This window comes from Myxine glutinosa, chromosome 1 (assembly GCF_964187855.1).
Source record: "Myxine glutinosa chromosome 1, kmMyxGlut1.1, whole genome shotgun sequence".
Lineage (NCBI taxonomy): Eukaryota > Metazoa > Chordata > Myxini > Myxiniformes > Myxinidae > Myxine > Myxine glutinosa.
The window spans coordinates 227,309,085-227,324,373 of NC_136261.1; the positions used below are offsets into that span (position 1 = coordinate 227,309,085).

The 15,289-nt window shown below is 44.2% G+C and overlaps 1 long non-coding RNA gene across 2 annotated transcripts; it reads left to right on the top strand.

The window, feature by feature from the left end:
* The first annotated feature begins 1,694 nt into the window (after nt 1-1,694).
* LOC144893632 (uncharacterized) lies at nt 1,695-13,019 on the top strand. 2 transcript variants are annotated; one of them, XR_013624548.1, is made up of 5 exons: nt 1,695-1,730; nt 9,345-9,431; nt 10,172-10,213; nt 10,487-10,535; nt 12,978-13,019. It is a non-coding gene; the product is annotated as an uncharacterized LOC144893632 (long non-coding RNA). The 2 variants fall into 2 exon arrangements; XR_013624547.1 differs by lacking the exons at nt 1,695-1,730; nt 9,345-9,431 and adding an exon at nt 9,594-9,718 and having other exon boundaries at nt 12,978-13,006.
* The last annotated feature ends 2,270 nt before the right edge of the window (nt 13,020-15,289 follow it).

Below are 15,289 nucleotides of genomic sequence, written 5' to 3' on the forward strand. Positions count from 1 at the left end.
AAGTTCAAGGAGTGGCAGAAGGCGAAGGGTACGGGAGCAGACACAGCAGAGCATGAAAGTTATAAGGCAGCCAAGAAGGCTGCAAAGAAAGAGGTAGCAAAGGCGCAGGAGGCATGTCGGAAAATGTTCGGAGAACGCTGAGTACCCTCGTCCCTCTATACAAGGGGAAAGGTGACCCTCTGGAGTGTGGCTTGTATCGAGCGATAAAGTTATTGGAGCATGGAATTAAGGTATTGGAATGGGTGTTGGAGAGGAGGATAAGGAAGAAGGTGATCGACGAAATGCAGTTTGGATTTATGCCAGGAAGAGGAACGACAGACGCGCTCTTTATTGTGAGGCAGTTGCAGGAGAAGTACATGGAGAAGAGGATGAAGTTGTTTCTTGGGTTTGTTGATCTGGAGAAAGCATTCGATAGGGTTCCACGCGAAGTATTTACATGGGCATTGAGGAAGTTAGAAGTGGAGGAATGGTTGATCAGAGTAGTGATGGCAATGTACAAAAGAGCTGTAAGGACGAAGGACGGGAACAGTGGTGAGTTTGAGGTGAAGGTGGGACTGCATCAGGCGTCGGTACTAAGTCCACTACTATTTGTAGCTGTGATGGAGGTGCTGGCTCAGAACGTAAAGGAGGGTTTACCGTGGGAGTTGTTGTTTGCAGATGATCTGGTGTTGATTGCGGAAAGTATGGATGGACTGAAGGAAAAGATGAACAAGTGGAAGGAATGTATGGAGAGAAAAGGTCTGAAGGTGATGGCAAGTGGTAAAGCATGTGGTGAGGTGGAAAGAACTGGGAAGTGGCCATGTGCTGTGTGCAGGAAGGGTGTCGGAATGAACTGCATTCAATGTACAATGTGCGCTGAGTGGGTTCATCAAAAATGTAGCAGTCTGAGAGGGTCATTAACCAGTGTGGCAGCTACATTCAAATGTAAGGTGTGCACAGAGGGAGCTGCAGATGGAGGAAATGTTGAGTTGGATCTTGGAGACGGCGTGAAGCTGGAAGGTGTGAAAACATTTTGCTACCTCGGAGACATGCTGAATGGAGAAGGTGGATCAGACTCGGCAACGGTTGCTGGAGTGAGATGTGCATGGAAGAAGTTTCGGGAACTGAGTGGCGTGCTGATGAGGAGGGGAGTGTCGTTGAAGCTGAAGGGAAAGGTGTATGCTGCATGTGTGAGAAGTGTTATGACTTATGGGAGCGAGACATGGGTCATGAATGTAGAGCAGCAAAGAAGGCTGGAAAGGGTGGAAATGCGAATGGTTCGGTGGATGTGCGGAGTATCGTTGAGAGAGAGGAAGACAAATGATGAATTGCGAAAGATGATGGGAATAGAGCCTGTGATTGATGCTGTGAAGAGGAACAGGTTGAGATGGTTTGGTCATGTGTTGAGGAAAGATGAAAGTGACTGGTTGAGAAGAGTGATGGAAATGAATGTAGAAGGAAGTAGAGGACGGGGAAGTCCGAGAAAGACTTGGCTAAAGATGGTGGAAGAAGAAATGCGGGCAAGGGGGTTAACAAGGAGAGATGCAGAAAATAGGGCAAAATGGAGAAGATTGTCATGGGGACCGCAAGGCTAACCCCCGCTCTGGCAGGGAAAATGGCCTTAAAATGCATGTTGTTGTTGTTGTTGTTAATTTTGCCTCTTCTTTCCAGGATCTTCTCTCCATCATGGTGAAGATGATGAGATTACTTGCATAGAGAAGGATAAAGAGTACCATGTGGGGCAGGTCGTGGTAAGCAAGACATTCGATTACCTTTTTACAGTATTAGTTCGGTTTGCATTGGGGATGCGTTATGAAAAGTGTGACGATTATCAAAACGGCCTGAATCAAAACAATGTTTTATGCCTCTGCGGACTGTCCAAAGGTCAGATGGCATGTTTGTTAAAAATCCTGTTGCTGCGATAACTTGTGAACCAGTGATGGGATTCTGACCAAATTTGGTACAACTATCTATTATGATGTAAAGATGAACGTATTTGATTTTTGTGTCGAGAGGTCAAAGGTCAAGGTCTGTGATAGGTCTATACCTGGAGAACGACTGAGGCGATGTAATTCAATCGTGGCACAGGTACGTTTAATAGTTTAAAGATTAATTGATTAGATTTTTGAGTCAAGAGGTCAACGTTCAGAGGTCATGTTAAGTAAAAAATTATGTTGCTGCATCAACTCGTGAACCGGTAATGGGGTTTTGAACAAACTTGGTATTGGTATATATGATGCAACCATGAACAGATTGGATTGTGCCATCAACAGATCAATGTTTAGAGGCCATTACAGGTAAAAATGTGACAACTTGAGAACAGCTGAAGTGATTTAAATCAAACCTGTTACAGGTGTTATCATGATGTAAACATGAACTGATTGAATTTTCGGGTCAAGAGGTCAAAGGTCAGAGGTCCCGTTAAGTAAAAAATCTGTCACTGTTCTAACGTGTGGACGAGTAATGGGATTTTGAGCAAACGTGGTACTCGTATGTGTGATGCAACCATGAACTGATTGGGTTGTGGCATCAAAAGATCAAAGTTCAGAGGTAATTTCCGGTAAAAATGTGATAACTTGAGAATAGCTGAAGGGATTAAAATCGATCTTGGCACAGGTATGTTTCATGATTTAAAGTTTAACTGATTAGATTTACGAGTCAAGAGGTCAAAGGCCAGAGGTCATGTTAAGTAAAAATTATGTTGCTGCACCAACTCGTGAACCATTAATGGGATTTTGAACAAACTCGGTACAAGTAAATATGATTCAAACATGAACTGCTTGGATTGTGCCATCAACAGATTAATGTTCAGAGGTCATGTCGGGTAAAAATGTGATAACTTAAGAACAGCTGAAGTGATTTAAATCAAACTTGGTACAGGTATTATCATGATGTAAACATGAACTGATTGAATTTTGGTGTCAAGAGGTCAAAGGTCAGAGGTCCTGTGAAGTAAAAAAAAAATCTGTCACTGTTCTAACGTGTGAATCAGTGATGGGACTTTGCCTAAACTTGGTATACAGTGCATTCAGAAAGTACTGAGATCCCTTCACTTTTTTCACATTTTGTTATGCTGCAGCCTTATGCTGAAATCGTTTAAATTAATTTTTTCCCTCATCAATCTACACTCAATACCCCAAAATGACAAATAGAAAACCGGATTTTAGAAAGTTTTGCAAATCTTTTAAAAAGAAAAAACTGAAATATCACATTGACATAAGTATTCATACCCTTTGCTATGACACTTGAAATTTAGGTCATGTGCCTCCGATTTCCCATGATAATCTTCGAGATGTTTCTACACCTTGATTGGAGTCCACCTGTGGTAAATTCAATTGACTGGACATGATTTGGAAAGGCACACACCTGTCTATATAAGGTCTCACAGCTGACAATGCATATCAGAGCAAAAACCAAACCATGAGGTCGAAGGAGCTGCCTGCAGAGCTCAGACACAGGATTGTGTCGAGGCACAGATCTGGGGAATTCTACAAAAAAATTCTGCTGCATTGAAGGTTCCCAAGAGCACAGTGGCCTCCATAATTCTTAAATGGAAGAGGTTTGGAACAACCAGGACTCTTCCTAGAGCTGGCCGCCCGGCCAAAGTGAGCAATCGGGGGAGAAGGGCCTTGGTAATACCCCCTTTACACAGGGGTGGCGATCGTTGAGAGATCGTTGAGCGATGAAAAAATCTCAATGAGCGCCCAGCGATCGCCAAGATCTCTCAATGATCTCTCAATGATCTTCCAGTGATCTCCAGTGATCTCCACGGTCGCCACGGTCTCCTCAAAGTTTTGACTCAGTCCAAAACAATCTCTCAACGATCGCCAAGGGAAGCGATCTCTCAACGAACGCTCAACGAACGCTCAAGGAGCACTCAACGATCTCATCAATCTCCCAATGATCTCTCAGCAATCTTTCAATGAACGCCAAATTTTTCCACCCCGAAGGTAGAGATGGCTGAGTGATCAGTGAGGGATCGCTGAGCGTTCGATGAAAGACCAATAGAGTTCATTGAAAGACCGGGGCGGAGATTGCTGAGAGATCATTGGGCGATCAATTTCCGCTTGAGAGATTGTTGAGCGTTCGTTGAGAGATTGGGGAGAGATTGCCGCGGTGATGAGAAGTGCGGCATTGGGGGCTATGAATACGGGTGCTAAACCCCCTATTTTTCATTCTCTCTGTGGACTTGCTGAAGAACACAAGAACAAGAACAAGAACTGAACAAGAACTGAATGAAAGGCATCAGGAAGAAGACCAAGAAGCCAAGACTGAGATCCTCTGAAGGTCAAGGTGCTGGTCAAGGTGGTCTAGGTGGTCCCGAAGTTCCAGAGGAGGAAGCTGCTGGAAATTTTTCTTCTTCAACACTTTGTCAGAGACTGATGGAAGAGCACTAGAAACCTCTCATATATATATATATATATATGTATATATATATATGTATATATATATATATATATATATATATATATATATATATATATATATATATATATATATATATATATATATATATATATATATACCCAGAGGCTCCCTGTCGCCCAAGAAACGCTCAGCAACCTCCTTGGTCGCCCAAGGAACTCTCAATGATCCCTCAGTGATCTCTCCTGGTCTCTCAGTGATCTCTCTTGGTCGCACCTGATCTCTCAGCGATCTCCGTATATCTCTCAGTGATCTCTCTTGGTCACACAACGAGCGCTCAGCAAACTCTCAATGGTCGCTGCAGGAGGCTTAGTCTCCATTGATATCTCAAGGATGTTTCAATGGGCGCTCAATGATCGCCAAGGTCGCTCAAAGATCTCTATAGATCGCCATGAAAGTTGCCGAAAATTGAATTTTTGATCGCACAACGAGCGCACAAGGATCTCCCAAACATTTACACAGAAATGGCTTTTTCGAGGCTTAGGAGATCGTTGAGAGATCGGGCCAATTTTTGATCGCTCAATGGTCACCCAACGATCTCCGTGCTGTGTAAAGGGGGCCTAAGAGAGGTGACCAAGAACCCGATGGTCACTCTAACCTGAGCTCCAGAGATCCTGTGTTGAGATGGGAGAAACTTCCAGAAGGTCAACCATCACTGCAACACTCCACCGATCTGGGCTTTATGGTAGATTGGCCAGACGGAAGCCTCTCCTCAGTGAAAGACACATGAAAGCCCGCTTGGAGTTTGCAAAAAAGCACCTAAAGGACTCTCAGACTGAGAAACAAGATTCTGTGGGCTTTCATGTGTGACCATCGGGTTATTGATCACCTCTCTTACCAAGGCCCTTCTCCCCCGATTGCTCAGTTTGGCCGGGCGGCCAGCTCTAGGAAGAGTCCTGGTTGTTCCAAACTTCTTCCATTTAAGAATTACTAGGGCATTGCCCGTACTATATCTATATCTAAAATTATATCCCCCCCCTCTATTTACATGAAATGGTTTGGTCCAAAGCGAACGGCTTCCGGAGTTTGGTAAAGAAATCGCCATCGCGTGCACAAACGCGCAGGAAAGCGAATGAATCGCAAATTCGTTTTTATTAGTTTTAAAACATAGTTTAACGCCAACATAGTTTGCAAACGTGAAATAAATGAATACGCTCTCAAATGTGCCATCCGAGGCAGAGTGTGTCCGCCACGTTCGGCACACGCGATAGTTCGCTGCTCTCTGATTGGTTGAATCGTTTTTTGGACATAGCTCGGTAAGTAATTGTCCGATTAATATGAAACCTTGAAAAGGCACATCCTCGGGTCCCCAGCAATATACCTGGCAAGTTAAAAGTATATCGGACCCGTGGTTGTCGAGAAACAGCGGTCACAGACAAACAAACGTACAGAGATTACTGGAATTATAGATAGACTAGGGCATGCCCGTACTATATATATGCCCGTACTATATATCTATCTAAAATTATATCCCCCCCCTCTATTTACATGAAATGGTTTGGTCCATTCGCAACGCCAAAGCGAACGGCGAACGGCTTGCGAGTACAGTGACAATCCCCCCCCTCTATTTACATGAAATGGTTTCGTCCATTCGCAACGACCACAGAACCCCCCCCCCCCCTCTATTTACATGGAATGGTTTGGTCCATTCGCAACGCCGGCACACGCGATCGTTCGCTGCTCTCTGATTGGTTGAATCGTTTTTTGGACATAGCTCGGTAAGTAATTGTCCGATTAATATGAAACCTTGAAAAGGCACATCCTCGGGTCCCCAGCAATATACCTGGCAAGTTAAAAGTATATCGGACCCGTGGTTGTCGAGAAACAGCGGTCACAGACAAACGTACAGACAGAGATTACTGGAATTATAGATAGATGGAGGCTACTGTGCTCTTGGGAACCTTAAATGCAGCAGAATTTTTTTTTGTAGGCTTCCCCAGATCTGTGCCTCGCCACAATCCTGTCTCTGAGCTCTGCAGGCAGTTCCTTCGACCTCGTGGCTTGGTTTTTGCTCTGATATGCATTGTCAGCTGTGAGACCTTATATAGATAGGTGTGTGCCTTTCCAAATCATGTCCAATCAATTGAATTTACCACAGGTGGACTCCAATCAAGGTGTGGAAACATCTCAAAGATGATCAAGAGAAATGGGAGGCACCTGAGCTAAATTTCAAGTGTCATAGCAAAGGTCTGGACTCTGGATACTTATGTCAATGTGATATTTCAGTTTTTTTTTTTTAATAAATTTTAAAAACTTTCTAAAATCCTGTTTTCTCTTTGTATTGAGTGCAGATTGATGAGGGGAAAAATGAATTTAATCGATTTCAGCATAAGGCTGAATATAAGAATATATATATTCTTATATTCAGCCTTATGCTGAAATCGATTTTGAGAAATCATCATTTTGAGAAATCATTTGAGAAATCATTTTGAAATCATCTTTGAGATGTTTCCATCAGCATAAGATGATTTCTTATGATCTTATGATCATATGATCTTTCTTATGATCAGATGATTTCAGCATAAGGCTGAAACATAACAAAATGTGAAAAAAGTGAAGGGGTCTGAATACTGTTGCGCGGCCGCCTTTGATTAATATCAGGCGGTCACGGATGCCTTAGCCCCCGAGGCGAAAACTCAATGGCGGATTCCAAAAACAATAGCTACACCAAAGCGCGCAGGATGGAGGGGGGCACAAGACCCCTGCAGCCTTACCTGTTAAAATCAACCACACGGAAACTGTGTTCAGGTATATGTACAGAAAATAATATAAGGGTTTATTAAAGTAAAAAGGCAAGGACACAGGAAAAGCACTCGCCGGTAATGAATATCCGAATCGGGTCGGGACGCCCCCACACGACAGATCTCAAACACAGACGAGGGAAAGGAATACCAAAAGAAATGTCTCGTCATGCAATTGTGAACGCACAACTCGGCCTTATCTGTCCGTCGTCTTCAATCTCCGTTGCCCACACGCGGCTCCTTTCGTCCAGCGGCACTCCTCGCTCCAAGCTCCAAAGCACCGAGCACCAAGCACCAAGAGGTCGACCCTCGCGCACGGTCGACAAGCCAACTCGGATCTCACCAGGACTGTCAACTCGAACCGTGAACTGCGAACCGAGCTGGTCAACTGCTCGCAACTGCCACGGCCGGGATCTTTGTCCGAACCGCTTGCCAACTGCTCTGGCTGGGAAAACTTCCGTGCTCCTCAACTCGGGCAACTCTCTCACTCACTGCCAAGTCTCTCTCCGTCCTTCCAACTCGCTTCTCGTCGTCGCGTTCGGCGCTCGCTAATCTCTGCTGGCCGGTGACGCCGGCGCGCTGCCAACCAATCAGTCCCTTCCACCGAACCTCCCAGCTTCGCTCAGGCCCACGCCCACCGCGCCTCCCAACCTCGCTCCCTACTCTGTGGTCATAGCGCGTGCTATTCGAGGTGGATAGGCCCGCCGGAGGTGTAGGTGGTGGCGGCCATTATCGGTGGTGTCCCGGCCTGGTTTCCTTTTGCCGGTTCTCTTCCAGAGTCTCGTCAGGGAAGGGAATTACTTAGTGTTGCACTAAGGACCTGTCGGAATGTCTATGTTGGTCTGCAGTGCCAAAAGGGACAAAGGTTTGGCTAACCAGGTGAGACACACAGGGGCTTTATTCTTTAATCCCTACTCTACTTACACACGAACCTCCTGATAGGTTCACAAGTATACTCCTTACCGACAAAACGCCTACACATGAAACTTATTCCAAGTCAGATTCCTTACCGCGACAGACGAATACCTACCTACACAGATCTATCTGGCTCTACATATTGCTACCCCACCCGACATAATACTTTCTGAATGCACTGTAAGTGTATATTATGATGCAAAGATGAACTGATTATATTTTTGCATCAACTATGAGAAGTGAGGTGATTTTGTGACTTTGGTGAGGTCAGAGGTCATGTCAGGTAAAAATATGATACTTGAGAGCAGCTGAATGGATTTAAATCAAACTTGGTACAAGTATGTATGATGTTGCAATAATGTGGGTGGGGGCATATCAGTCGATGTCATGACGTCGAAGAGTGTCGTTCTAGTTGTTATGAGCTTTAATAAGACAAGCGTGGGACGCGTTCCTAACGTCGCCACTTCCCGCATTGTATTTCACTTTTTACCGGTGATATTCCTCTCTTTTTGATTAATGACAGCTGTATTCAAGGACACAAACATACAGTTGTTCTGTCTACGAATTTGCAATCTCCCAATTTTGTACTTTGCGATGTATTATGGCGTTTCTATCAGTCTTGGTAGTTCTGAAAACGTGAGAGATTAAAGATGTGGTTTATAAAGCGATGTAAGTGTGAGTTGAGGCGACGCAAGTCTGGTAGTGGTGTCTGGTGTCTGTCTGGTAGTGGTGTCTGGTAGTGGTCTGGTAGTGGTTACGTTACGACATAATCGGTGGTATTGCTATATTAATTTATTATACCAATTATTTCCTCTTTTTTAGTTCCCATGAGATATCTTACAGTCGTTGATGTGTACTGCCCAGCCTGGGTTTGAATCCCAACCCAGCTATGAACTGTCATTCCGGTGTTTCATAGGCCGTGTGATTCATCAATGTGTGTGCCGTCCCTCGGATGTATGTTAAACTGGTCATCCTTATGCCAGAATTAGTTGTTGGACATTAAAGATCCCATGGTGTCCTTCACAAAGAGGAGGCAAACTATCGCTGGCACCCTGAGCCCATTTCAAATTCGTGTTCCAGCTTCCTGAGCCGGAGTGGTGATGTGACCAGCATTGTGTCCAAGTATCTGCTCTGAAGAGGCCATGGAACATGAATATGATGATGAGGATGATGATGATGATGATTATCTAGTTGATGTGAAATAATCATTTAAACATGGCTTTGTTATTTCTGTTTTATTTCAGAAGCACTATTGTAAAGCTCTAATTATTCCTTTGTTTTCAGTTCAGGATGTGGGAAGTTATATCCAAAATTGGAGAAGGAAGTGCTGGATTTATTTACAAAGCAAAGAATATCGACTCAGCAGAAGAGGTACGAGCTTGTGGTATACTTCCTCTGTCTTGATTTCACTTTTTGGGAGAGGGAACAGCACACGGGAGAGCGAGATAGAACACAGAACAGAACATGGTGGAAAACACAGATGGCAGTGTGGAGGGACATGATGGAGAGACACATGGACGAAGGAAGGATGAGAGCTAAGGGATCAGGAAACTCTCCTGCATCTGAATGTGTCTTCTCTCTTTCTGATGAGATCACAGATGCTTTTTCTTTTGACTTGCAGGCCTCGCATCACTCCTGTGGAAGATTACATCATAGATGTGATTACAATGAACAAATAATGTGCAATCTGTGACAGATGATGATTGTGTGTCAGAAATCTCACCAAACATAATGGGGAAAACTCCTTGATGCAAAGTTGAGGGGGCTCCTTCATTCCTACCATTGCTTCCCCCCCCCCCCCCCAAATTAACCCTTTGATGTCCATCGCTGCCCCCATCCTCTTCTACTCCCTCATCCCTTGCACCTCAATGTTTTGTCCTTTTTCCAATTTCTACCACCCGACTGGATTCACTTGTGTTGTGCTGATGTAATCGTTTACCGATTCCACGTCTGTGTGAAGTTGTTCCTTTTTCTCATTCAGCTCCTACGTTGGCTTCAGCATAAACAGAAATAATAATTGTACATCACGCCACACCAATATCATTTGTTCCACTCATTTTGCTGCATTGTAGCTGACATGTTATAATACGATCTCTTGTCCCCTCTTTCAGGTTGCTTTGAAGAAGGCACGATCTTTGGAAAATTCAATGGAAGTAAGTTTGTGTTTATGTGGAGATAGTTGTGTTTTAACTGCTGAAGTAAGAACACAGTTTAACTTACCCCTGAACTGTCCTGGTAGAACTTTTGTCTGTGATACATCTTTGTCTCTTGGCCCCTGAGGCTGTGCGTCTGTCTCTGTGTGTGAGTTACAATCTTGTGGTTATTGTGATGGTGTGGCTTGACCTTAATCCAGCTCACAGAAGGAATTTGTATAATTTTCTTTCTCTTTTCTCCTTCTTTCTTTTAACTTTTTTTTTTTTTTGCAGCTCTGGCAGGAAGCTTCGATAATGAAGGCGCTAAATCACCCAAACATTAGTAAGTGTGGATTTCACTCAAACTTAATGAAGTTCCAGTGTAATTTTATTCATAATATAATAATATAAATGCTCAGAATGGAATACACTTCTTTATGTCAACTTCATTGACTTCAAGAAGGAATTCGATCGTGTTCATAGAGCAAGTCTGTGGAAGATGCTGAGATCTTATGGAATTCCACAGAAGATGATCACTACAAGAAGCTAATTCTGTGAACACTTCTCTGAACTCTATGAGCAAAATATTTATTTATATATAAATGGACTCACAGCTGTAATTGCTGTCAAAGGTGTTTCTACCAATTATTAGCTCAGGGGGGTGGACACTTATCCACACCTCAAGAGGGTGGCAGATGGGATGCTAGTTTAACCTCCCTCCATGGGACGGCACAATTATTGAATCACCCTGCCTGTGAAACACCGGGATGATAGTTTATAGCTGGGCCGAGTTTCCAACCCAGGCGAGACGGCCATGAGGCGAGTCTGCGCACAACGAGAGCTCTTGGCCATCGTGTCGGCCCCCTTTTGGATTGCTTGTTCTTAAATAAAAAATATCGCTTGCATTCTATCATATCCTGCGTCGGAGTGGCGACCTGTCCAGGATGATTCGTCCCACCACCTTCAGTGTTGTAGTCGAGTCCACCTGGTCCATATCCGAGTCCTAGTCCAAGCTGTCCGAGTCTGAGTACGAAGCATTCCGAGTCCAAGTCCTGTTCTTTTTTTTCCTTGGGCTTTGGACCTGCCTATGGTTACTAAGGACTCGGCTGATAAATTTGGTGACGAGAAGCTATCTGTTTCGATTTTCCAACCTCTGAACCGGAACATGCACACTCGTGCAGGTAAATTTGTTGAACTGTGCACTTCTTGGCACATGTCCCAGCTGAGGTGTTTCATTTCTTTTGCATCCTGCAAGTGCATGTGACGACTCGTTCTTCTCTGCAACATCCCCTGCACACAATGGTGATATTAAATATTGATTTTGATGTCGGGAAATTTTTTGAGGCCGAAAAGGAAGACAAATGATGAATTGCGAAAGATGATGAGAATAGAGCCTGTGATTGATGCTGTGAAGAGGAACAGGTTGAGATGGTTTGGTCATGTGTTGAGGAAGGATGAAAGTGACTGGTTGAGAAGAATGATGGAAATGAATGTAGAAGGAAGTAGAGGATGGGGAAGACCGAGAAAGACTTGGCTAAATATTGTGGAAGAAGAAATGCGGGCAAGGGGGTTAACAAGGAGAGATGCAGAAAATAGGGCAAAATGGAGAAGATTGTCATGGGGACCACAAGGCTAACCCCCGCTCTAGCAGGGAAAATGGCCTTAAAATGCATGTTGTTGTTGTTGTTTGTTGAAAAGGGAGGTTCTTCTTTATCATCTGGAGAAAATTGAAAATTACTTGCAATAAAATGATCACCATTAAAATTCCTGTTTCAGAGAGACTTGAATAAATAGTTTTCGAGAATAAATATACATATTGAGGTTGAAATGCAATTCTTTTGACTTCAAACGCCTCTAAAATTTACCTCAAATACCAAGAAAGACAAGATTTGTCTTTGAGGTTTGACAGGATGGTGTACAGGATTATAAGGAATCACACTTGAGCTCTTTAGTCTGGGTGCAGATCCTTGTACTTTACTGATAGCAGGGTAATGGATGCAAGAGAGCGACGCTTTAAGGAAGATTGAGCGAGGGAAGAGGACACAGACACTGTACAAGCTGAATAAGGATGTTTTTTTGTTTTTTAAATCGTGAGGATGGGAATAGTTGTTGTTTTGTATGCAGCCTGTGGCTGCTGGTTGCATCATCTTCCAGAAGTGAGGTTGTGCTGCTGATGCAGTGCCCCTGTTACCAGTAGGCCGGTACATTTTGAGACGATGGAAGGATTTCAGTCTGAGTCAACCCTCCTGGTGGTATTTCAGCGGCATGATGTGGGCTCAATTTCAACACCAGAAGGCCTCCAGCCAATCACCTTCACGGTGAAGCCAACACCAGGCTTCATGAGGTCTAGTGATGGTGATTGACCATGTGAGAAAAAAACAACGAACTGCTGAGTGCAAGATGTAAAAGTAACAAAACAGGCACTCAAAATGTGTGGTGATGTGCCCACGATACGAACGAAAGTGGTCAACAACCGAAGAGAAGAGGAGTAGCTGGAAACCGGATCCTCCTATCAGTTCTTTGCCTTTCACTTTCATTTGCTTTTGTGTAATTAATAATGAGACTCCAACACACTGTAAATGAAATGTTCTCTGCCAACCGAATCTGAGTTGTGTGTTTGCCAAATGTCGTGTTATCGGAATAACTCTCATCAGTTGTTTGCCTGAACCTAAATGTACTCGGTACGAAATGTGACCGGAACGCACACTGCCCAGATAACCCCCCTCCTCCCCCCGAGTTTCTTATGCCATATTAACTTGTCCTCCACTGTCTTGTTTCCTTTCAGTGAAGTTGATCGACATCCCAACAGAAGATCCATACAATCACCGCGTGGTCCTCGTTATGGAGTATGTGGAAGCAGGTGAGGTTTCTGACGTCATTTTGCTGAAAATCCACTGTTTGTGTCTGTCAAGTCAACTTTTACTTTCGCAGCTAAATGATTTAGTAATACGTCAAAATGAATTATGATGTTCTGATTGTTGGACCATCTCATTCAGTTCTGACAAATCTCAGTTTCACCCTGTCACTCCGGGACGATTGTCAAAAACAACCAACTGATCTATTTTCCTGGTCAGACACAGGAAGTGGTTCGGTTTCTTGACTTTATCGGCTTCACCCTCAGCCATGATGTGGATCACATATGAAAGCTGTCTTCCAAACTGAGCTGCGGTTTCCATCATTCCCAATAATTCCTTAAACTCATAGCCTACAAGGTGTCCGTGTTGGTCAATGGGGACCGCGTGAGAGCTTTATATTCCACAGGATCCAGGAAACCCGTTTGTGATTGTGCAACCTCTCATTTAGGTGAAGAGATGGCAGCATCACAAACTGATTTGGTTTTTGTTAAATAAGAAGCTCTCAACATTATTATCATGTCATGTGATTAGGCTGAAACACATTGTCAGTTCCTCACTTGACAGACGGGGCGGCTCATCTCATTTATGCGGCCTGTCAAAAGGCAGAGAGTCTTGGAAGATACTGATAAGTCTCTCCCTCCTTCACTACACAAGTTCCTCCAGTAATCCCCTCCTGATTCAACTCAAAGTGCACACTTTCCACACACACTTTTTGGTTCCTCATTTCTCCCATTTCTGCAACTGCCCTCTGGAAACTATTCAATCACATTCTCCCCTCCAAGACTTATTGCAGGTGGTGCACCACCATCTCATGTCACCCTCCATCCTTTCCTCAATATTTTGTCTTTGCCCATGAACCCTCTTATCATTCTATCCTTCACTTCCAGTGTCTTGTGTTAATGCCCCTTTCTTTCTCTCTTTTTCTCTTTCTCTTTCTCTTTCTCTTTCTCTTTCTCTCTTTCTCTTTCTCTTTCTCTTTCTCTTTCTCTTTCTCTCTCTCTCTCTCTCTCTCTCTCTCTCTCTCTCTCTCTCTCTCTCTCTCTCTCTCTCTCTCTCTCTCTCTCTCTCTCTCTCTCTCTCTCTCTCTCTCTCTCTCCTCTTCTCGCTGTTCAATCATTCCCCTACTTTTTTTGGTCCAGCTGTGTAGACCGTGGGCCGAGCCCCTGTTTTGTTTACTTTCGTGACCCACCTCGCATATCTACAACAACAACAGGCATTTTAAGGCCATTTTCCCTGCTAGAGCGGAGGTTAGCCTTGCAGTCCCCATGACAATCTTCTCCATTTTGCCCTATTTTCTCCATCTCCCCTTGTTAACCCCCTTGCCCGCATTTCTTCTTCGACCATCTTTAGCCAAGTCTTTCTCGGTCTTCCCCGTCCTCTACTTCCTTCTACATTCATTTCCATCACTCTTCTCAACCAGTCACTTTCTTCCTTCCTCAACACATGACCAAACCATCTCAACCTGTTCCTCTTTAATTTTAAAATTTACCTCGCATATCTACTTGCATTTATAATATGTTGTGTAAAAATATTACAGAATTAATATCTGAAACTCGTCAAGCACAAAACTTGCACATATTTTCAAAATGTGGAAAAAACACCCAAAATGTTGACTATCTTTTTAATAAATATTGTTGCGGATATGAGATTGGCCTCCATCCATATCCGCTTGTAAATATTCCCCTATTTCCCCAATACTTCCCAACTATCCCCAATCCCCCATTCCCTAGTCCCATTTTCTGTAAACAACACTCTGTAGACCCGACCTTCCCCTATTTCCCCCATTAAATGTCGCATCCAGGTCCACCGCATCTCACGTAGACAACTATAGGACATCTTGCTAGTTATTCTTAGTCTATGTCAGTTAAGGACTCGTTTCCATTAATTCTGACTCTTCGTTGCACCAGAATGTGATTGTATGGCACCATTAGTAAGTTTAGGACCTCCCAATACCTCCCCGCATCTCTTCCTCATGGAACAACAACAACAACAACAACAACAACAGCGGCGGCGGCGCGGGGAGTGTGCGTCCTCACTCCGGCTTGGTTAGCCGCCATTGAACATGTGCTCCGACGGGGTTACCACGCAGGGGCTCACTGTCAGCTCCTCGTCAAGGGCGGAGCCCGGTAACCCCCCGCACCCAATAGAAGCGGCGGACCGATTCCATCTGGGGCGGAGCTAACGAGCCGAGGGCGTGTCACTCCCCGCTGAGCATGCGCAGGAAGAGGGAGGTGACGTCAGA